The 24549-nt window shown below is 40.8% G+C and overlaps 1 protein-coding gene across 2 annotated transcripts in view; it reads left to right on the top strand.

Moving 5' to 3' along the window:
• Nucleotides 1-24549, top strand: part of ACSS2 (acyl-CoA synthetase short chain family member 2) — a 330905-nt gene that overhangs the window by 276772 nt on the left and 29584 nt on the right. The window lies entirely within an intron of this gene.

The raw sequence follows: 24549 nt of genomic DNA, 5'->3' as shown, positions 1-24549 counted from the left end.
TCCTATAGACAATCCTAGGCTTCATAGACACAGAGTTTTTTAGAAATGGGTCGTCACATATAATGGGCCAATGTTTTATAATGATGTTACTAATTTCTCTATATTGGCTACTATAGCCAGTGATGAAAAGTGGTGTTTTACCTGACTCATAGTTTTTTTCTTCATTGGATTTAACTTTTGATTTGGTTTGTGACAAATATTTGTTTCTGTCATCATGCAGAGCTCTTAAATATCCTTTTCTTTCATGTAATTAACAAGAGTCCATGAGCTAGTGACGTATGGGATATACATTCCTACCAGGAGGGGCAAAGTTTCCCAAACCTTAAAATGCCTATAAATACACCCCTCACCACACCCACAAATCAGTTTTACAAACTTTGCCTCCAAGGGAGGTGGTGAAGTAAGTTTGTGCTAGATTCTACGTTGATATGCGCTCCGCAGCAAGTTGGAGCCCGGTTTTCCTCTCAGCGTGCAGTGAATGTCAGAGGGATGTGAGGAGAGTATTGCCTATTGAATGCAGTGATCTCCTTCTACGGGGTCTATTTCATAAGGTTCTCTGTTATCGGTCGTAGAGATTCATCTCTTACCTCCCTTTTCAGATCGACGATATACTCTTATATTTACCATTTCCTCTACTGATTCTCGTTTCAGTACTGGTTTGGCTTTCTACAAACATGTAGATGAGTGTCCTGGGGTAAGTAAGTCTTATTTTCTGTGACACTCTAAGCTATGGTTGGGCACTTTATTTATAAAGTTCTAAATATATGTATTCAAACATTTATTTGCCTTGACTCAGAATGTTCAACTTTCCTTATTTCCAGACAGTCAGTTTCATATTTGGGATTATGCTTTAAATTATCATATTTTGTCTTACCTCAAAAATTTGACTTTTTTCCCTGTGGGCTGTTAGGCTCGCGGGGGCTGAAAATGCTTCATTTTATTGCGTCATTTTTGGCGCGGATTTTTTTGGCGCAAAAATTCATTTCCGTTTCCGGCGTCATACGTGTCGCCGGAAGTTGCGTCATTTTTTGACGTTATTTTGCGCCAAAAATGTCGGCGTTCCGGATGTGGCGTCATTTTTGGCGCCAAAAGCATTTAGGCGCCAAATAATGTGGGCGTCTTATTTGGCGCCAAAAAATATGGGCGTCGCTTTTGTCTCCACATTATTTCAGTCTCATTTTCATTTGCTTCTGGTTGCTAGAAGCTTGATGTTTGGCATTTTTTTCCCATTCCTGAAACTGTCTTATAAGGAATTTGATTTATTTTGCTTTATATGTTGTTTTTTCTCTTACATATTGCAAGATGTCTCACGTTGCATCTGAGCCAGAAGATACTACAGGAAAACCACTGCCTGCTGGATCTACCAAAGCTAAGTGTATCTGCTGTAAACTTTTGGTAGCTATTTCTCCAGCTGTTGTTTGTAATAATTGTCATGACAAACTTGTTAAAGCAGATAATATTTCCTTTAGTGATGTACCATTGCCTGTTGCAGTTCCCTCAACATCTAAGGTGCAGAATGTTCCTGATAACATAAGAGATTTTGTTTCTGAATCCATAAAGAAGGCTTTGTCTGTTATTTCTCCTTCTAGTAAACGTAAAAAGTCTTTTAAATCTTCTCTCTCTACAGATGAATTTTTAAATGAACACCATCATTCTGATTCTTTGGACTCTTCTGGTTCAGAGGATTCTATCTCAGAGATTGATGCTGATAAATCTTCATATTTATTTAAGATGGAATTTATTCGCTCTTTACTTAAAGAAGTACTAATTGCTTTAGAAATAGAGGATTCTAGTCCTCTTGATACTAATTCTATACGTTTGGATAAGGTTTTTAAAGCTCCTGCGGTTATTCCAGAAGTCTTTCCTGTTCCTAATGCTATTTCTGCAGTAATTGCTAAGGAATGGGATAAATTGGGTAATTCATTTACTCCTTCTAAACGTTTTAAGCAATTATATCCTGTTCCGCCTGACAGGTTAGAATTTTGGGACAAAATCCCTAAAGTTGATGGGGCTATTTCTACCCTTGCTAAACGTACTACCATTCCTACGTCAGATGGTACCTCGTTTAAGGATCCTTTAGATAGAAAAATTGAATCTTTTCTAAGAAAAGCTTATCTATGTTCAGGTAATCTTCTTAGACCTGCTATATCATTGGCTGATGTTGCTGCAGCTTCAACTTTTTGGTTGGAAACTCTAGCGCAACAAGTAACAAATCGTGATTCTCATGATATTATTATTCTTCTCCAGCATGCTAATAATTTCATCTGTGATGCCATTTTTGATATTATTAGAGTTGATGTTAGATTTATGTCTCTGGCTATCTTAGCCAGAAGAGCTTTATGGCTTAAGAATTGGAATGCTGATATGGCTTCTAAATCAACTCTACTTTCCATTTCTTTCCAGGGAAACAAATTATTTGGTTCTCAGTTGGATTCTATTATTTCAACTGTTACTGGTGGGAAAGGAACTTTTTTACCACAGGATAAAAAGTCTAAAGGTAAAAACAGGGCTAACAATCGTTTTCGTTCCTTTCGTTTCAACAAAGAACAAAAGCCTGATCCTTCGTCCTCAGGAGCAGTTTCAGTTTGGAAACCATCTCCAGTCTGGAATAAATCCAAGCCTGCTAGAAAGGCAAAGCCTGCTTCTAAGTTCACATGAAGGTACGGCCCTCATTCCAGTTCAGCTGGTAGGGGGCAGGTTACGTTTTTTCAAAGAAATTTGGATCAAATCTGTTCACAATCTTTGGATTCAGAACATTGTTTCAGAAGGGTACAGAATTGGTTTCAAGATGAGACCTCCTGCAAAGAGATTTTTTCTTTCCCATGTCCCAGTAAATCCAGTGAAAGCTCAAGCATTTCTGAATTGTGTTTCAGATCTAGAGTTGGCTGGAGTAATTATGTCAGTTCCAGTTCCGGAACAGGGGATGGGGTTTTATTCAAATCTCTTCATTGTACCAAAGAAGGAGAATTCCTTCAGACCAGTTCTGGATCTAAAATTATTGAATCGTTATGTAAGGATACCAACGTTCAAGATGGTAACTGTAAGGACTATATTGCCTTTTGTTCAGCAAGGGAATTATATGTCCACAATAGATTTACAGGATGCATATCTGCATATTCCGATTCATCCAGATCATTATCAGTTCCTGAGATTCTCTTTTCTAGACAAGCATTACCAATTTGTGGCTCTACCGTTTGGCCTTGCTACAGCTCCAAGAATTTTCACAAAGATTCTCGGTGCCCTTCTGTCTGTAATCAGAGAACAGGGTATTGTGGTATTTCCTTATTTGGACGATATCTTGGTACTTGCTCCGTCTTTACATTTAGCAGAGTCTCATACGAATCGACTTGTGTTGTTTCTTCAAGATCATGGTTGGAGGATCAATTTACCAAAAAGTTCTTTGATTCCTCAAACAAGGGTAACCTTTCTGGGTTTCCAGATAGATTCAGTGTCCATGACTCTGTCTTTAACAGACAAGAGACGTCTAAAATTGATTACAGCTTGTCGAAACCTTCAGTCACAATCATTCCCTTCGGTAGCCTTATGCATGGACATTCTAGGTCTTATGACTGCTGCATCGGACGCGATCCCCTTTGCTCGTTTTCACATGCGACCTCTTCAGCTCTGTATGCTGAACCAATGGTGCAGGGATTACACGAAGATATCTCAATTAATATCTTTAAAACCGATTGTTCGACACTCTCTAACGTGGTGGACAAATCACCATCGTTTAATTCAGGGGGCTTCTTTTGTTCTTCCGACCTGGACTGTAATTTCAACAGATGCAAGTCTCACAGGTTGGGGAGCTGTGTGGGGATCTCTGACGGCACAAGGAGTTTGGGAATCTCAGGAGGTGAGATTACCGATCAATATTTTGGAACTCCGTGCAATTTTCAGAGCTCTTCAGTTTTGGCCTCTTCTGAAGAGAGAATCGTTCATTTGTTTTCAGACAGACAATGTCACAACTGTGGCATACATCAATCATCAAGGAGGGACTCACAGTCCTCTGGCTATGAAAGAAGTATCTCGAATTTTGGTTTGGGCGGAATCCAGCTCCTGTCTAATCTCTGCGGTTCATATCCCAGGTGTAGACAATTGGGAAGCGGATTATCTCAGTCGCCAAACGTTGCATCCGGGCGAATGGTCTCTTCACCCAGAGGTATTTCTTCAGATTGTTCAATTGTGGGGGCTCCCAGAGATAGATCTGATGGCCTCTCATCTAAACAAGAAACTTCCCAGGTATCTGTCCAGATCCCGGGATCCTCAGGCGGAGGCAGTGGATGCATTATCACTTCCTTGGAAGTATCATCCTGCCTATATCTTTCCGCCTCTAGTTCTTCTTCCAAGAGTAATCTCCAAGATTCTGAGGGAATGCTCGTTTGTTCTGCTATTAGCTCCGGCATGGCCTCACAGGTTTTGGTATGCGGATCTTGTCCGGATGGCATCTTGCCAGCCATGGACTCTTCCGTTAAGACCAGACCTTCTGTCACAAGGTCCTTTTTTCCATCCGGATCTGAAATCCTTAAATTTAAAGGTATGGAGATTGAACGCTTGATTCTTGGTCATAGAGGTTTCTCTGACTCCGTGATTAATACTATGTTACAGGCTCGTAAATCTGTATCTCGAGAGATATATTATAGAGTCTGGAAGACTTATATTTCATGGTGTCTTTCTCATCATTTTTCTTGGCATTCTTTTAGAATACCGAGAATTTTACAATTTCTTCAGGATGGTTTGGATAAGGGTTTGTCCGCAAGTTCTTTGAAAGGACAAATCTCTGCTCTTTCTGTTCTTTTTCACAGAAAGATTGCTATTCTTCCTGATATTCATTGTTTTGTACAAGCTTTGGTTCGTATAAAACCTGTCATTAAGTCAATTTCTCCTCCTTGGAGTTTGAATTTGGTTCTGGGAGCTCTTCAAGCTCCTCCGTTTGAACCTATGCATTCATTGGACATTAAATTACTTTCTTGGAAAGTTTTGTTCCTTTTGGCCATCTCTTCTGCTAGAAGAGTTTCTGAATTATCTGCTCTTTCGTGTGAGTCTCCTTTTCTGATTTTTCATCAGGATAAGGCGGTGTTGCGAACTTCTTTTGAATTTTTACCTAAAGTTGTGAATTCCAACAACATTAGTAGAGAAATTGTGGTTCCTTCATTATGTCCTAATCCTAAGAATTCTAAGGAGAAATCATTGCATTCTTTGGATGTTGTTAGAGCTTTGAAATATTATGTTGAAGCTACGAAATCTTTCCGTAAGACTTCTAGTCTATTTGTTATCTTTTCCGGTTCTAGGAAAGGCCAGAAAGCTTCTGCCATTTCTTTGGCATCTTGGTTGAAATCTTTAATTCATCTTGCCTATGTTGAGTCGGGTAAAATTCCGCCTCAAAGAATTACAGCTCATTCTACTAGGTCAGTATCTACTTCCTGGGCGTTTAGGAATGAAGCTTCGGTTGACCAGATCTGCAAAGCAGCAACTTGGTCTTCTTTGCATACTTTTACTAAATTCTACCATTTTGATGTATTTTCTTCTTCTGAAGCAGTTTTTGGTAGAAAAGTTCTTCAGGCAGCGGTTTCAGTTTGAATCTTCTGCTTATGTTTTTTGTTAAACTTTATTTTGGGTGTGGATTATTTTCAGCAGGAATTGGCTGTCTTTATTTTATCCCTCCCTCTCTAGTGACTCTTGTGTGGAAAGATCCACATCTTGGGTAGTCATTATCCCATACGTCACTAGCTCATGGACTCTTGTTAATTACATGAAAGAAAACATAATTTATGTAAGAACTTACCTGATAAATTCATTTCTTTCATATTAACAAGAGTCCATGAGGCCCACCCTTTTTTGTGGTGGTTATGATTTTTTTGTATAAAGCACAATTATTCCAATTCCTTATTTTATATGCTTCGCACTTTTTCTTATCACCCCACTTCTTGGCTATTCGTTAAACTGATTTGTGGGTGTGGTGAGGGGTGTATTTATAGGCATTTTAAGGTTTGGGAAACTTTGCCCCTCCTGGTAGGAATGTATATCCCATACGTCACTAGCTCATGGACTCTTGTTAATATGAAAGAAATGAATTTATCAGGTAAGTTCTTACATAAATTATGTTTTTGTACTAGATCAGATGGGTACCCTTTTTCCATGAATCTATCTTTGAGAATCATAGATTGTTTTTTGTAGCTTTCTATTGTGCTACAATTCCGTCGGATTCTTCTGAATTGCCCATATGGGACATTCTTTTTCCAACAGTGATAGTGGTTACTCCCATAATTGAGAAAGCTGTTACAATCAACCTTCTTAAAAAAGGTTTCTGACATGATATCTCCAGTAGCAGAAAAAAAGAGAAGTAGATCCAAATATTCAATCATGTTAGATTGAATATTACTTGTAAATTCCAAATCAAATTCATTTGAATTTAAAGAATTGGTATATATTACTGCCTCCTCATATGTGCCTCTAAACAAAAAAATCAGATCATCTATATAACGGCCATAGAACACCAGACTCGCACTCATAGGAGATCCATATACATGGGTCTCCTCAAATTTGCCCATGTATAAGTTGGCAAAACTGGGTGCGAATCTGGTGCCCATGGCCGTCCCCTTCACCTGAAGGTAGTACATACCCTGATAAAGAAAATAGTTGTGATGTAAAATGAACTGAATTAGTTCAGTAATAAATTGTTGCTGTCTGACTGGCATGTAGATATCAGATGCCAAGTATGACTGGATTACTCTTAATCCTTTGTCATGTGGGATGTTTGAATATAACGAGCTAACGTCGCTCGTAATCCACCACAGGTTCTGGTCAGTCTTAGTAATCCCCAGAGTAGCTAGCTTATTTATTAAATCAGTCGAATCTTTTATAAAAGATTGTAAGGTAATCACATGTTTCTGTAAAAATGAATCCACATATGCGGAAACATGGTCGGTGAGGCTATCTATGCCTGCCACTATAGGGCGGCCAGGAGGTTTAGAAGAATTTTTGTGTATTTTGGGAAGATGATAGTAGAAGGCCACACTCGGATTTTTCGGATAGAGGTAGTCCTTCTCCTTTTTAGTAAGAATGCCTTCATCAAAACCCTCAGAGAGGAGAGATAATAGTTGTTTTTGATACACAAATGTGGGATTGCTAGGTAATATCCTATAGTGGCTGGCATTGTTGAGAATATTATTAGCCTCCTCAATGTAGTCTGTGATATTCTGAAGCACTATTCCTCCGCCCTTGTCTGCTTGGCGGATCACAAGTTCTTTGTTGTTACTTAGAGATTTAAGAGCAATACGTTCCCCAGGGCTCAGATTATTTTTATATTTAGATCTTTTGGAGAGTTTCTCCAGATCCTTTAACACCATAGATTGAAAGATAGAAATATGTGAATTCTTGGTTCTATGTGGATTAAAGTTCGATTTTGGCTTAAAATCGGTATGGATGTAATTTTCGGTCAGTTGTTCCAACAGAGTATCTGGTTCATACATGATTGTACCCTCAGTCAAACGCTCATTCATAGAATCCACAATAATTGGTCTATTAGTTGTATTTTTAAGGCGTTTCTCTGCAAAATATTTTTGCAACGACAGTTTTCTTGTGAAATTGTTTATATCCACAAATAACTGGAACATATTGGGACTATTGGAAGGGCTAAATGACAGACCCTTTCCCAGAACTCTAATTTCGTCATCTGATAGTTCAAAATTAGACAAATTATGTATCCCTTTTTTATAATTTAACAGCTTTTCTTTTTTGAGGGTTGAGGATTTTCCTCTACTTCCCCGTTTCCGAATGTTCTTTTTTGTCGCGGCGGCCGGGGGGATAGGGTCCACTGCTCTAGTTGTGAGTTGTGGCCCACACCTAAAAAAGGAGTGCGACTAACTCCTTCATCGTATGGTGTTGGTGGGTTACTTGTATTATTATGACTTTCTATAGTCAATGGTTGGTACCTATTATCAGATTCAGATGATTTATTTCTGATATTAGGTTGATGTGGATGTTCAGACTGTGTTGGGAAATAGTAGCTGCTTTTTTCTTTATATACTGGTCTTTCTTGGTGATTATTGGGTGTTATATTCTGGGGGATTTCAACATAATGTTGATTGTTCCCTCCATATGGTTGACAGTCTAAATGATTGCGGGAATTTTGAGGACTATCAACATAATGTTGGTTAGTCATTCTTGGAGGTTGATAATCTGAATAATTGTGTGGTCCAGAGTGGCGATATTGATTGAAATCACCTCTCTGTTCATTCTCATAATTTTGTTCATTATGTTTAGTTCTATAATCCTGTCCATATGAATGGTTGGATTTGTGATGATAACTGCCATTATTTTGGGATCTACTAAAAGATAAATGATTATTGCTACCCCTTTGTAAATTTGTATCATTATGTCCCATATGTGAGTGTTCAGTATGTCCAATTTTATAAGGTATATGATGTTGTTTGTTATCTCTATGAGTGTATGGCTCGTATGAAGAAGGTTTATAGTTTGTATTCCTGTAATTGCCATAATTTTGTTGGGGTCTTCTTTGATTTTCATTATATGCAGGAGAATGTTTATACATGTTCTTTGTATTAATACCATCATGTTGTTGAGTTCTATTGTTGGTCATATGTGTATAATGATTATCATTACTTTTATTATTGATATAGTAATTGCCATTACTTCTGTTGTTTGTACGATTATAGGTATAGACTTCTCCTTTGGAGTAGTCATCTTCATCTCTACTTAGTTTTTTGTTTTTCTTTTTGATGATATCCCTCTGATACTCTTCTGCATTGTCATATGCAGATTTTCTAAGTTTCTCAAAATCAGTATGTGTGATAAATTTCTCAAGTTCTTTCTGTATCTTATCTATTTCAATACCGACATCATTAAATAGTTTTTGTCGATGTTTAATTAGGATATCCATGAAAGTGTGGGCACAGACATTGAGGGCATCTTCCCACTCCTTATTGACTTCAGGATTGTCTTTAAAAGAGCAGTTTTTTAATACTCTCAGACCCCTAGGGATTTGGTTCTTAGCTTTATATGATCTAGTACAAAAAGGATATTTAAGAGCTCTGCATGATGACAGAAACAAATATTTGTCACAAACCAAATCAAAAGTTAAATCCAATGAAGAAAAAAACTATGAGTCAGGTAAAACACCACTTTTCATCACTGGCTATAGTAGCCAATATAGAGAAATTAGTAACATCATTATAAAACATTGGCCCATTATATGTGACGACCCATTTCTAAAAAACTCTGTGTCTATGAAGCCTAGGATTGTCTATAGGAGAGCCCCTACACTCAAAAACAAATTGGCCCCAAGTAAGATAGTGAGAGATAAAATATCATCACAAAATCAGGTCATAGTCCCTAATAGGACTTTTTTGGGCAAGTTTATGCCCAAAAATGGAGTATATAAATGTCTCAAGCCACGATGCAATATGTGCAAAGTGGTGAGAGCTGGTACCAATACGTTCTGTTCATATCAAACGGGGGAACAATTTAAGATCACCAAGAGACTCTCATGTGAATCCACGTACGTAATTTATCTGATTAGCTGTACATGTGGGGTCCAATATGTAGGGCGTACCTCCCGAACCATAAAGAAAAGATGGAGTGAACACAAATATAACATAGAAAGAAAATTTCTTAAACACAGCCTATCAAGGCATTGTGCTTACGCACATAAAGGTAGTTCCAAATCTGTTCATATTCTACCTATAGAGCAAGTACCAAGGAACATTCATAACCCCATGCTTACTCTACGCCGGAGAGAAACATTCTGGATTCACAAACTACACACTTTAGTTCCGGAGGGTCTGAATGAGTGCGTAGATCTAGCAGCATTTGATCTGTAAAGTTATATCAAGTCCACCATAATACCCTATGAATAACCCTGTAGATTTAAGAACAAAACATCTATACCTACACGTATAGATCTATTCTTATACATTATGCCTTTCTATGGAGGAAAAATGTGACCATCACTGGGCATATCTTGCACTTATTACCATCTATCTTTATTGGTAATATATATTCTTTGATACACATTCTGATATAAGTGACACATTGGGTTAAATTATTAGGAGGGCACACACATATATATCACACGTAATGACACATATATCACACTTAAGGTAATATACATCAAACGGAATGACACTTTAAGATATCTATATATACTTATAGATATACTACATCTGAAATTTATCTAACACTTTTTGCAAGTATATCTCTTCCTACACACTAAGGAAAAATTTCTATAAAGACTAAAAATATAACTATCAGACATCACTTTTCCAAAATCTGACACTAACAAATATATAAATATATCTAACACACACATTTGACACAAGTAAACACATATAGTCACTTGAGCAGAATATTAATGAATACACATATCAATTAGATATCAAAAAACACCAAAGTAACAACTATATCTTGAAATTGAACCACTAATCCTATTGTTTATGAAATTTGACACCACTAAGATACACACATGTTTATACACATACATGACACTTAGTAAATACAAATAGGGACATCATATAAAGGAAGGGTATTAGTAAAATATACTCCTATGGAGCCGCAGTACCATCAGCCCAATAATAACGATTAGTTATAATATGACCTATATATTGTTATAACAACATCACATAGTAGTATGTATCACTGGATATTAACTACTGAAATACACACACTGTGAGTCAAAAGAGATCTAGTTTTATAAAATTTATAAAATTTATAAAATTTATAATATTTATGATTTCCTATATGAACAATATATACATACATATTCTGATGTATAACAACATACATCATTTTGGCTAACATTTGTTCTAAATATGGTATTATGTCATTACATGTCTGTAATCATATCCCACTACGATATGTTATGATGGGAAGGACTCGGTACACATGGAATATGATATTGCTCTTTATTATTATTATATATTTTTTCCACTAATATGCCATTATTATATGGGGGTTACTGTGGACAAGAGAGCAAATATATACGTCTCAATTTGTAGTTGGTGTCTATTTCCCATGGACAATGGAAACCACCTACAAGATAATATTGGCCTATCAGTCGAAAGGCTATAGCACGCATAACGTGAGACTGAATGAGATTCTGGTTCCCTTGGCAATGAAAACTTGAGACTCCTTGGCAATGCTGACATGCGCACTAGCATAAACAATAAAAACCTCCTACAAGATAATACTAACCTATCAGCTGTAAGGCTATAACACGCATAACGTGAGATTGAATGGGATTCCGGTTCCCTTGGCAACGAAAGCTTGAGACGCCTTAGCAGTGCTGACATGCGCACTGGCGCAGCTTGGGACGTATCACGTTTTACGCACAACGTATAATTGACTAACACTATTTGTTCCCTTGGCAACATTACTCACATACACATTGACGTTGTACACATGCGCATTAGCGCAACACACACGCCATTTAGAACATCAGATGGCGTTTGAAACTACTCGAATCTAATGGATCAATAGCCCTATAAGGTTAGTCAACAACCTGCCATTTGAAATCACAGTTTATGCACAGCAGTAGATTATAAAACTATTACATACCAATAAATCAAAGGGCTTATAATGTTTAATACAAAGGTTTGAACAAAAAATAGTTACCCTCATATTAAATGTAGATTGGGGCTATTGGCAGAGAGGGATCAGACACTTAAAAACTAAATAAGAAAAAAGATAAACCATTAAACAATGGATTAAAGATGTTCTGATATAAAACAGACCCAGCCTAGACATTAAATAGAAATAGAGATAGGAATCAGATATGATTGAGTAGCATGAGACAAATCTCACTGGATATGGGGAAATATATGTATTGCTACAATATTATAATATTGATGTGTTTTATGTATTATGATTAATATTTGCACTGCAAAGTATGAGGTAGATTGTTTCACTTGACTCATAAAATGTAAACTCTGATGTACATTGTTTAAGTATACAATACTGTGTCACATTTGTTGCTAAAATATATCAGTAGCTAGGATACTGATGATGTCATAAACCACACCCACAACAAGTGTTACCAATTATGTTAAGTGGTTTGTTTAGGAATATATAGCAAGTGTTTGTAAACCATTTTATTATGCCTGAGGAAACAGTCTGAGACTGAGAAACGCGTCGCAATTTAATATTATTTTATTAAAGTGATTTTAACTTTTACTATAAACACTTGCTGCCTATGAACTGGTTTTTATCTGAGGATATCACTGACCTAAAGACCACTGAGAGGACTATTGCATGCTGTATGCCACGAGCTAAGTCTGTTGGGTGACTGAATTAATCCCAGCTTGTCTCTATAGCATCATTGGGGATGCTTCACCAAATGTGAGTTCAAAATCTTATACTACTATCTGGTGTGAAATCACTCTAGTCATACAATACTAGGCCATATAGGCTTTTTTGTGTTTTCTATTTTACACAGACCCTGAACAACTCGAGAGGCCGGTCTGCTGGGTGACTGTTATAGATCCCAGACTGTGTCATTTGCACCAATTGAGGTGCTCCAATACATGTGAGTTCAACTATATAGTAAAATCTACATAAATTTGGAAACTACAATATTGGGCCATGTGGCGCATCTGTCTCATTTCTTTCATATTAGCAAGAGTCCATGAGGCCCGCCCTTTTTTGTGGTGGTTATGATTTTTTTTTTTTTTTTGTATAAAGCACAATTATTCCAATTCCTTATTTTATATGCTTTCGCACTTTTTTTCTTATCACCCCACTTCTTGGCTATTCGTTAAACTGAATTGTGGGTGTGGTGAGGGGTGTATTTATAGGCATTTTAATGTTTGGGAAACTTTGCCCCTCCTGGTAGGAATGTATATCCCATACGTCACTAGCTCATGGACTCTTGCTAATATGAAAGAAATGAATTTATCAGGTAAGTTCTTACATAAATTATGTTTTTTGGCCGTCACACGACGTCAGTATTTCAATGGGACTTCCATAGCGCCGGTATTACGAATTTTGCCTGGGAGGCCATAAAGTGAGCGTTACAGCCTATACCGCCAAGATTCGTACCGCCATCTAAAGTCAGTAGTTATGAGTTTTACGTTACACAGCTTATTTTTAGCTTAGGGTTTTGGGCAATGTAAAAGAGCTAAATGCCCATCCAAATGCCCTTTTCAGGGCAATGGGGGGCTTAGGTTTATTTAGATAGGCTTTTATTTGGGGTTTTGGTTGTGTTGGTGGTGGGTTTTACTGTTGGGGGTTGTTTAGTTTAGTGTAGGCTAGGGGTTTTTTTATTTTGGGGGAGGGCTTTTTTATTTTGATAGGGCTATTAGATTAGGAGTAATTTGTTTTTATTTTTGATAATTTCTTTTTTTATTTTGTGTAATTTAGTGTTTTTTGTTTTTTTTGTAATTTAGAAAAATTTATATTGTTAATTTAATTTATTTAATTTTATTATAATGTTAGGTGTTGGTAAAAGGCATTAAGGCAGGTAAATTTGTATTTATTTTAACTAGGTAGCTAGTAACTATTTATCAACTAGTCTACCTAGTTAAAATAAATACAAACTTAGCTGTGAAATAAAAATAAAACCTAAGATAGCTACAATGTAACTATTAGTTATATTGTAGCTAGCTTAGAGTTTATTTTACAGGTAAGTAAGTATTTTTATATATATATATATATATATATATATATATATATAATTAAATAGGAATTATTTAGTTATTAATAGTTTTATTAAGAATTATTTTAATTATGTTAAAGTTAGGGGACGTTGGGGTTAGACTTAGGGTTACGTTAGGGGTTAATATATTTATTTAGTGTTAGTGATGTGGGAGGCTAGAGGTTTAGGGGTTAATAACTTTAGTATAGTGGCGGCGGCGACATTGGGGGCGGCAGATTAGGGGTTAATAAATTTATGTAGGTGGCGGCGACGTTGGGGGCAGCAGATTAGGGGTTTTTAAGTGTAGGTAGGTGGCGGCTACATTGGGGGCGGCAGATTAGGGGTTAATTTGTGTAATGTAGGTGGCGGCGATGTCGGGGGTGGCAGATTAGGGGTGTTTAGACTTGGGGTTTATGTTAGGGTGTTAGATTTAAAAATACATTTTTTTCCCCATAGATATCAATTGGGCTGCGTTACGGAGCTTTACGCTCCGCGATTGCAGGTGTTAGGCTTTTTTTTAGCCGGCTCTCCCCATTGATATCTATGGAGAAATCGTGCACGAGCACGTCAAAGCACCGCTTGTATTTGGGTGCGGTATGGAGCTCAACGCAACCATATCACCCGCACAAGCCATTTTTTTGCAAACCTGTAATAGCAGCGCTATTAAAGGTGAGCGGTGGAAATAACTTGCAAGTTATTAGCGAGCCAGCCATAACGCAAAACTCGTAATCTGGTTGAATGATAGCAGAGTATTTTTGTGTATTTTTCTAACAAAAGATCAAAAAGTTAAACAATAAAGACAATTTCACAGCCTTCGTTGCTCATATTTACCAAGGGTGCCAATATTTGTGGAGGGCACGGTATACACATGTAAACACATAAATACATATGTACACTTATATAGAAGTGTATTGGAGCCCTTTGCAGTTCAGTAGACGAAAACATATAAAAACATATTTATGCATTATTTTTATTAAAGGTTTTAACTATGTGTATGTCACATTCCAATGTTCTGCACATATCAGAATGTGTTCTAAGTATTTGTAAATATATATATATATATATATTCTCTTGTAAAGGTGTATCCAGTCCACGGGTTCATGTACTTGTGGGATATTCTCCTTCCCAACAGGAAGCTGCAAGAGGACACCCACAGCAGAGCTGTCTATATAGCTCCTCCCCTAACTGCCACCCCCAGTCATTCTCTTGCAGCTCTCGACAAGAAAGGAAGTATCAAGAGAGATGTGGTGACTTAGTGTAGTTTTTACCTTCAATCAAAAGTTTGTTATTTTTAAATGGTACCTGCGTTGTACTGTTTTTACTCTCAGGCAGAAATTGGAAGAAGACTTCTGCCTGGAGGTTTGATGATCTTAGCGGTTTGTAACTAAGGTCTGTGGCAAACCTAGCCACTTCTGGACTATAATGTAAGAAAGGTTGTCTATAGGCTATATCAGTGCTTTCCAAACTGTGTGTCGGGACACACTAGTGTGTCGGCAGCAGTGTGTAGGTGTTTCCCTGCTTCAGCACAAATTTTTTAAATTTTTAATTTTTTTAAATGTTTTTTTTTTTTTGTTTTCTGACTTTCCACCTGCCTGCTACGCATATCACATTGTTGACATGTGATTGATACCTAGGGGGTCACAGATCATCTTAACCTATTGGCGCAGCTCAGTGGGAACTGAAACTATTCCCATTGGCGGCTTTAATGGCACATTGGCACCTGACTGCACGTGTAGTCTCCTCAATCGGATCGTGGCTGCATGTGTAGTCAATCGGACTCACCGAGCTCTGAGGGCGGCAGCTTAAACGCTGAGCTGAAGTCAGTGGGGGTTTTTTTGCAGCTAGCTCCCAGTAGTGCATTGCTGTTCCTGCTCTTGATATATGGATTGAAAGGGGAAGCTTAAAAATGCGAGTGTCTTATATTCCACCAAATATTCAGAAACTGTGTTCATCCCATTAAAATAGTAAGTAAGTAACTATTGGTGCTATTAAACTTTTTTTTAATTCTTGCACTGTTACTGTTGTACTGTTACTTGTAAATACATTTCTTTTTTATATAATTTATGTATGTGTCTGTATCTCTTAAAACAAGTTAGTTTAACCTCCTGTTTGCCAGTACAACTGAATTACTGTGTCGCGAAATGATGTAGGTCTAAAAAGTGTGTCACCGACATGAAAAGTTTGGAAAGCTCTGGGCTATATTGTGTGCTATGTAGATGTGACAGACCCTTCTGTCAGTACTGAAGGAGTTAACTGTGTTCAGCTTTAAGAAACTATTCTTGAACGACAAGGTTACTAGCCTCAGCTATTGTGCACTGTCTTTAAAGTTAGTGATAAACAGTCCATTGTTTAATCACCCTCAGAGAGCAGACGCCTAGGTGATAAGAAAAGCCAAATGTGTCTTGTGTTTAAGTTGTTATATGCCTAAGTAAAGTAATGTGATTCTATTGTGGCCTGTCCAAGGGTGTGGTCCCTCCATCTAATGTACAACATTCTTTCAACCCCCCATCTGGGGGGTCAGACCTGCATAAATACTAGGCATAGCCTTTTAATAAATGTCATTCTGTTTTAAACCTGAAAACTGGCTGGGTTGTGAATTGCTGATTCCCTATGCAGGACATTGTTCCCTGGTGTTAACCCTTGGTATCCTGTTGGTACCGTTACAATTGGTGGCAAGCGACGGAATGAACCTTATCGCCCAGAAGAGCAACTACACAAGCCAGTAACCTCAGGAAGAGGGGGATTACTACAATACTGACTAAGATGGAAGGAGTACCAGGGACCGAAGTGAATGGAGATGGATTATTCTAAGCTAAAGAGACAAACGTTAAAGGAACTGCTAGAAGCCAGGGGAAAGATAGGCAGCAGCAAACCCAAGGCTATATTAATTGCCGAGCTGATGGAGGGAGACAGAGCTCGCAGCGCTACGCCTCCAGCAGCCATGGTGGAGACCCTATACCAGAGGGAAATGAGGACCAGGCTGGAATTTTTACCCCAACCTGTACCACGGGATATGCTATCCGTGGTAATGGCAGATGTGCAGGAGTACGTGATGGCACACAGTCCGCGGAATGCATTCTCCCGAGCAGAATCCATTTTGGACGCACTCAGCAACCCAGTAAGACCCAAAATCCCATACCATGCATTTAAAATGTTTTGTGAGGAGAAGGATGAGATCGATGGGTATTTACAGGATTTTGAGAGACTGTGCGAGTTACATGATTTGGAGCAGTCCATATGGGTGCCGGTGCTAGCAGGCAAGCTAGCCGGTAGGGCAGCGGAAGCGTATCGCGCTGTACCCAGGGAGGACAGCAAGGATTACGCTAAAGTGAAGAGAGCGATATTGGAAAGATATGCCATTACCCCAGAGGCATACCGGTGCAAGTTTAGAGGCCTGCGTAAGCCAGAAAGAGACTCACATGCAGAGTGTGCCCACAAGCTGGATCAAGCATCTCAAGGGTGGATACAGGCCAGCCAAGCTACCACCATGGAAGAATTGCGACAACTGATGCTGTTGGAGCAATTCTTTAACGGCTTGTCCCCAGAAGCCCAAGAATGGGTGAGAGATCGAAAACCCCTCACCTTAACCGAAGCAGCCAGATTAGCAGACCAGCATTTTGATGCCAGGAGGCACCATGGACTACAGCCTAACAACCCCACAGCGGCACCTTTTCGCCCAGCCCCAGGGAATCCACCACCCCCTCACGATACAACGGACGGGCGAATATACAATGCCACACCTGCAAGCAGTGGGGACATATGGCACGTGAGTGCACCCAAAATCGGAGCAGACAAGCTTGGAACCAGGTCAGACAGAACCTGGCCCCAAGGGCGGCTGCTCACCATTACCAAACGGAGCCAGCCGCTCATGAGGTGTTGAGCACCCAAGCCGAGGAACCCCTGGGAATTCTGCATGAGGTGATGTTGGTCCGGGCCACCGATAACCGGCAACATCACAGCCAGCTGGTGACCGTAGAGGGGAAGGAGGTCCAGGGACTTCGGGATTCGGGAGCTACTTTAACCCTGATAGCTCCCCATTTGGTGCCGGATACAGCACACACTGGCGGATCCGTGGCAGTACGAGGGGCAGGGGGAGCGGTATACCGATTGCCCACTGCTAGAGTGGAGTACAGACCCCCAGTCACCCCAGCAGCTGCCAGTTACCAGCCCCCGGCGCACCGCTATACCACACGGCCTCCGGCCACGAACTACCCTCAGAGAGCCCGGTTCAGTTCGCAGGGCTACTCACAACCTATTCGGTGCTTTGGATGTAAGCAACTAGGGCACAAAAGACCAGAGTGTCCCCTAAACGCAGCGAATCAAGCACAGTCCTGGAGAAGACCCGCCGGCGGAATCCCACATAATCCTCAGCCTGCGGCCCGCTACGTAGAGGCGCCAGAATGCTGGGGCAGCCTACATGAAGCAGACCCCGTGCAAGCTGCCCACCGGAATAACCGGCAACGGGTTAAAGTGAATGGGAAGGAATTCAGTGGTCTACGGGATACTGGTGCTACTATGACCTTGCTTCAAGAGAACTTGGTGTCTGAGAAACAGCACACTGGAGACACTGTGGCTGTGAGGGTAGCAGGGAGCACTGTGTTCCGCCTACCTGTTGCCAGGGTACATTTGGATTGGGGAGTGGGCGCTAGACCTGTAAATGTGGGGGTCAAGAAGGACTTACCTGCTGATGTTCTCCTTGGAAATGACTTGGCCCCCCTTGTCTCTGCCTATGCTCCCATGGGTCCCGCTGATGTTAACCCTGTGACTACCCAAAGCCTAGTCCCTCCGGGAAGAGGTACATTTTAACCGTGGTGGACTACGCCACTAGGCACCCCGAAGCTTACTTGAGCCGAAAGTTGTTGCCCCGTGAAGTAAGCTACGCCGCCATCGAAAAAGAATGCCTGGCCGTGGTGTGGGCCCTCAAAAAGTTGCAGCCGTACCTGTATGGACAACCTTTTTCCTTACTCACAGATCACAACCCGTTGGTGTGGCTGAACCGTGTGGCCGGGGACAATGCCAGGCTGCTGCGCTGGAGTTTGGCGCTGCAGCCCTTCGACTTTACAATCCATTATTGCCCAGGGAAACAAAACGGTAACGCCGACGGGTTGTCCAGACAAACTGAACTTGAAAAGTGATCTGTGAGTACTTCCCCGGACATCCCCAAGCCGATCCGTTGGGATCAGACTGTGTATGCCGGCTTGGTTCTGGGGGAGCATTGTGGCAAACCTAGCCACTTCTGGACTATAATGTAAGAAAGGTTGTCTATAGGCTATATTGTGTGCTATGTAGATGTGACAGACCCTTCTGTCAGTGTTGAAGGAGTTAACTGTGTTCAGCTTTAAGAAACTATTCTTGAACGACAAGGTTACTAGCCTCAGCTATTGTGCACTGTCATTAAAGTTAGTGATAAACAGTCCATTGTTTAATCACCCTCAGAGAGCAGACGCCTAGGTGATAAGAAAAGCCAAATGTGTCTTGTGTTTAAGTTGTTATCTGCCTAAGTAAAGTAATGTGATTCTATTGTGGCCTGTCCAAGGGTGTGGTCCCTCCATCTAATGTACAACATTCTTTCAACCCCCCATCTGGGGGGTCAGACCTGCATAAATACTAGGCATAGCCTTTTAATAAATGTCATTCTGTTTTAAACCTGAAAACCGGCTGGGTTGTGAATTGCTGATTCCCTATGCAGGACATTGTTCCCTGGTGTTAACCCTTGGTATCCTGTTGGTACCGTTACAAGGTCCATTGCTGTTCTCACACATAACTGAAGAGTATGGAAAGAAAACTTCAGTTGGGGGGACGGTCTGCAGATTGCCTGCTTTGAGGTATGTTCAGTATATTTTTTTCTAGAGAGATGATAAGGTCTAGAAAATGCTGACAGTGCCTGGTTTATTTAAGGTAAGCCTGATACAGTGATTTAACAACAACTGGGATCATGCTTGCAAAAAGGGATAATATTCATGTTAAAACCTATATTACTTAGTGTAAAAACGTTTGCAGGATTTATAAATAAAAACGTTTTTTCTCTGAGGGTGATAAATCTTTATTTGGGGCCTAATTTACACATGGCTTGTTAGATTACTCCTAGGAGTACTTTTTTAAGACCCTCTGACTTTGAGTGCATGGTAGGAGGGGCCTATTTTCGTTTTCAGTCTGAGACATCCAGCTTCCCTAAAGGAGTCCTCTGGCTTATAGGACCTCTATAGAGGGTTTTGTTCCTGCAAAAATCGTTTTTAAGGGCAGGTAGGAGCCACAGCATGGCTGTGGCAGTGTGTTTGACTGTTTGTTAACAGGTTTTAAGTTTTTCTAATTCGTTTTTGGGCCTGAGGGGTTAATCATCCATTTGCAAGTGGGTGCAATGCTGCTTTAGTCCCTTATACACACTGTAAAAATTTCGTAGAGTTTATTACTTTTTTTCACTGTTTTGCAGTTTATGTGGTAGTTTTTTTCTCTTAAAGGCACAGTACCATTTTTTATTATTGCTTTTTTCACATTTATTAAAGTGTTTTCCAAGCTTGCTGGTCTCATTACTAGTCTGTTAAACATGTCTGACATAGAGGAAACTCCTTGTTCATTATGTTTAGAAGCCATTGTGGAACCCCCTCTTAGAATGTGTACCAAATGCACTGACCTTTCTATAAGTTATAAAGACCATATTATGGCTTTTAAAGATTTATCACCTGAGGTTTCTGAGACTGACAAAAGGGAGGTTATGCCATCTAGCTCTCCCCACGTGTCAGAACCTATAACTACCACTCAAGGGACGACAAGTACATCTAGCGCGTCCAATGCGTTTACTTTACAAGACATGGCGGCAGTTATGAATCATACCCTCACTGATGTATTGTCCAAACTGCCAGGGTTACAAGGAAAGCGAGACAGCTCTGGGGCTAGAACAAATACAGAGCTCTCTGACGCTTTAGTAGCTATGTCTGATATACCCTCACAATGTGCAGAAGTTGAAGCAGGAGAGCTTCTATCTGTGGGTGACTTCTCTGATTCAGGGAAGGCGTTACTTCAGTCTGACTCTGAAATGACAGCATTTAAATTTAAGCTTGAACACCTCCGCGTGTTGCTCAGGGAGGTTTTAGCGACTCTGGATGACTGTGACACCATTGTAGTCCCAGAGAAATTGTGTAAAATGGACAAATACTTTGCAGTGCCTAAATAAAAAGAGGGAAGCGCTCAACCTGGGAACGAACAATAGCATAATAGCTTGTTCTATGGCTAGTTACCACCCTAGAAGCAGCCTCTTTTTGCTCAATATGTGCCTTTCACAGAGAAGAACTTTCCTGTAGCATATCAGTCTGATCCCGACTTCACAGTACAGTCCAGCCCCGAAATCCCAGGCAATCCCTCTCTGAACGAGAGAAACAGCAAAACCCCAGACGTACGTTTTGGCCTATTGTGGACCTCGTCAGTGAGGTGCAGCCATATCCCTCTGGGCACACTGAGCAACGGGTCCACGTCTGGATTACCGCATCACACTTAGGGAGACTTCCCTAAGTGTCATAATTTGCATAAATAAAAAAAATAAAAAGAGAGAAGCGCTCAACCTGGGAACGAATAATAGCTTGTTCTATGGCTAGTTACCACCCTAGAAGCAGCCTCTTTTTGCTCAATATGTGCCTTTCACAGAGAAGAACTTTCCTGTAGCATATCAGTCTGATCCCGACTTCACAGTACAGTCCAGCCCCGAAATACCAGGCAATCCCTCTCTGAACGAGAGAAACAGCAAAACCCCAGACGTACGTTTCGGCCTATTGTGGGCCTCGTCAGTGAGGTCCACTTTGCAGTGCCTGTTTACACTGATGTTTTTCCAATCCCTAAGAGGTTTTCAGAAATTATTACTAAGGAATGGGATAGACCAGGTGTGCCGTTCTCTCCCCCTCCTGCTTTTAAGAAAATGTTTCCTATAGATGCCGCTACACAGGACTTGTGGCAGACAGTCCCTAAGGTGGAGGGAGCAGTCTCTACCCTAGCTAAGCGTACAACTATTCCTGTCGAGGACAGTTGTGCTTTCCTAGATCCTATGGATAAGAAATTAGAGGGTTTCCTTAAGAAAATCTTTATACAACAAGGTTTTATTCTCCAGCCTCTTACATGCATTGCCCCAGTCACTGCTGCAGCGGCTTTCTGGTTCAAGTCTCTGGAGGAGGCTTTACAGGTAGAGACCCCGTTGGATGATATCCTTGACAGGCTTAAAGCTCTTAAGTTAGCCAATTCATTTATTTCTGACGCCGTTTTTCACTTAACCAAGCTAACGGCTAAAAATTCAGGTTTTGCCATTCAGGCACGTAGAGCGCTATGGCTTAAATCCTGGTCAGCTGATGTCACTTCAAAGTCTAAACTTCTCATTATCCCCTTCAAAGGGCAGACCCTATTTGGGCCTGGACTGAAGGAGATCATTTCTGATATTACTGGAGGAAAAGGCCACGCCCTTCCCCAGGATAGGTCCAACAAGTTAAGGACCAAACAGACTAATTTTCGTTCCTTTCGAAACTTCAAGAGTGGCGCAGCTTCATCTTCCTCTTCTACAAAACAAGAGGGAAATTTTGCCCAGTCCAAGCTAGTCTGAAGACCTAACCAGGCTTGGAACAAGGGGAAACAGGCCAAAAAGCCTGCTGCTGCCTCGGACAGCATGAAGGAGTATCCCCCGATCCGGGACCGGATCTAGTGGGGGGCAGACTTTCTCTCTTCACCCAGGCTTGGGCAAGAGACGTCCAGGATCCCTGGGCTCTGGAGATTGTTTCCCAGGGATATCTTCTGGATTTCAAAGCTTCATCTCCAAAGGGGAGATTTCATCTCTCACAATTATCTGCAAACCAGATAAAGAGAGAGGCATTCTTACATTGCGTTCAAGACCTACTAATTATGGGAGTGATCCACCCAGTTCCAAAGGAGGAACAGGGGCAGGGCTTCTATTCAAATCTGTTTATAGTTCCCAAGAAAGAGGGAACTTTCAGACCAATCTTGGATCTAAGGATCCTAAACAAATTTCTCAGGGTCCCATCCTTCAAGATGGAGACTATTCGAACCATCCTACCTTTGATCCAGGAGGGTCAATATATGACTACCGTGGATTTAAAGGATGCTTATCTACATATTCCGATACACAGGGATCATCATCAGTTTCTCAGGTTCGCCTTCCTAGACGGGCATTACCAGTTTGTGGCTCTTCCCTTTGGGTTAGCCACGGCACTAAGAATCTTTACGAATGTTCTAGGGTCCCTTCTGCCGGTTCTAAGACCACGGGGTATAGCAGTAGCCCCTTACCTAGACGACATCCTGATACAGGCGTCAACTTTTCAAATCGCCAGGTCCCATACGGACATTGTTCTGGCATTCCTAAGGTCTCACTGGTGGAAGGTGAACGAAGGAAAGAGTTCTCTCTCACCTCTCACAAGAGTTTCCTTCCTAGGAACTCTGATAGATTCATTAGAAATTAAGATTTATCTGACAGAGGTCAGGTTGTCAAAACTTCTAACTTCCTGCCGTGCTCTTTATTCCATTTCTCGTCCGTCAGTGGCTCAGTGTATGGAGGTAATCGGATTAATGGTAGCAGCAATGGACATAGTTCAGTTTGCCCGCCTACATCTCAGACCACTGCAACTTTGCATGCTCAATCAGTGGAATGGGGATTACACAGATTTGTCCCATCTACTAAATCTGGATCAAGAGACCAGGGATTCTCTTCTCTGGTGGCTATCTCGGGTCCATCTGTCCAAGGGAATGAGTTTCCACAGGCCAGAATGGACTATAGTAACGACAGATGCCAGCCTTCTGGGCTGGGGTGCAGTCTGGAACTCCCTGAAGGCTCAGGGTTCGTGTACTCAGGAGGAGGCCCTCCTTCCGCTAAACATTCTGGAACTAAGAGCGATATTCAATGCTCTTCAGGCTTGGCCTCAGCTAGCTGCGGTCAGGTTCATCAGTTTTCAGTCGGACAACATCACGACTGTAGCCTATATCAACCATCAGGGGGGAACAAGGAGTCCCCTGGCAATGTTGGAGGTTTCAAAGATAATTCTATGGGCAGAGGTTCACTCTTGCCATCTCTCAGCTATCCATATCCCAGGAGTAGAGAACTGGGAGGCGGATTTTCTAAGTCGGCAGACTTTTCATCCGGGGGAGTGGGAGCTCCATCCGGAGGTATTTGCCCAGTTGATCCAACTTTGGGGCAAACCAGAACTGGATCTCATGGCGTCTCGTCAGAACGCCAAGCTTCCTTGTTACGGGTCCAGGTCCAGGGTTCCCAAGGCAGCGCTGATAGATGCTCTAGCAGCGCCCTGGTCCTTCAGCCTGGCTTATGTGTTTCCACCGGTTCCTCTGCTCCCTCGTCTGATTGCCAAGATCAAGCAGGAGAGAGCTTCGGTGATCGCTTCATACCTTTTCTAAATTCTATAAATTTGATACTTTTGCTTCTTCGGAGGCTATTTTTGGGAGAAAGGTCTTACAGGCAGTGGTGCCTTCCGTTTAAGTTCCTGCCTTGTCCCTCCCTTCATCCGTGTCCTAAAGCTTTGGTATTGGTATCCCACAAGTAATGGATGAACCCGTGGACTGGATACACCTTTACAAGAGAAAAAAAAATGTATGCTTACCTGATAAATTTATTTCTCTTGTGGTGTATCCAGTCCACGGCCCGCCCTGTCATTTTAAGGCAGGTGGTTTTTTGTTTTGTTTTTTAAACTACAGTCACCACTGCACCCTATAGTTTCTCCTTTTTTTCTTGCTTGTCTTCGGTCGAATGACTGGGGGTGGCAGTTAGGGGAGGAGCTATATAGACAGCTCTGCTGTGGGTGTCCTCTTGCAGCTTCCTGTTGGGAAGGAGAATATCCCACAAGTAATGGATGAACCCGTGGACTGGATACACCAAAAGAGAAATAAATGTATCAGGTAAGCATAAA

Source organism: Bombina bombina, chromosome 1 (assembly GCF_027579735.1).
Source record: "Bombina bombina isolate aBomBom1 chromosome 1, aBomBom1.pri, whole genome shotgun sequence".
Taxonomy (NCBI): domain Eukaryota; kingdom Metazoa; phylum Chordata; class Amphibia; order Anura; family Bombinatoridae; genus Bombina; species Bombina bombina.
Note: the sequence above shows the minus strand (reverse complement) of the source record. Positions and strands in the feature narration are given on the sequence as shown.